This window comes from Sardina pilchardus, chromosome 1, assembly GCF_963854185.1.
Source record: "Sardina pilchardus chromosome 1, fSarPil1.1, whole genome shotgun sequence".
Lineage (NCBI taxonomy): Eukaryota > Metazoa > Chordata > Actinopteri > Clupeiformes > Clupeidae > Sardina > Sardina pilchardus.
The window spans coordinates 26,200,880-26,201,540 of NC_084994.1; positions in this window are offsets into that span (position 1 = coordinate 26,200,880).

The window sequence follows — 661 nt, forward strand, 5'->3', positions numbered from 1 at the left end:
CTTAGACTCGGCCCAGTAATATCCTCACTCTTGCACTTTCAGTTTCACTTTGGAGTGACGATATTACTACGCCACACAATATACATGTAGTTATCCCTCTTACCTGCTTAGAAATGAACCACGTTTTTATTTTGTCTCACCATACTTTGTGGTGCCTACTCAAGTAACTGTATTTTAATAGGGAAAACATGGAGGTGTTTGGTCGCTTCTAACTTCTAATCTCTGTTTGGATCCTAATGAATGAACTGGGCTAGCTAAGTGCTATCAAAGTTGTGCCGCACGCCAGAGCCAGTAAGTGCACGCACTGAAATGTGAGAGGTACTGTATGTATCAACTCGTCTTAGTTTAGGGAATAACATGACGGAATTTGCCACAGAATTTGGTACTTGAGGTGATTAGGCTGTTGCTAGGTAAATATAGTGGTTGCTTTACTATAAAACATGTTATTTTAAAGCACTATTCCGCCATTTTTGGAAATAAGCCAATTTCCACCTCCCTTTGAGCAAAACAATTGATATTTACCTTTTCCCCGTTCATCCAGCCATTCTGTGAGTCTGCCCGTACAACTTTTAGCTTCAGCCTAGCATAGATCGTTGAAACGGATTAGACCAGTAGCATTTCGCCTGCTAGCATCATGTTTAAAAGTGACTACGATCTCTGG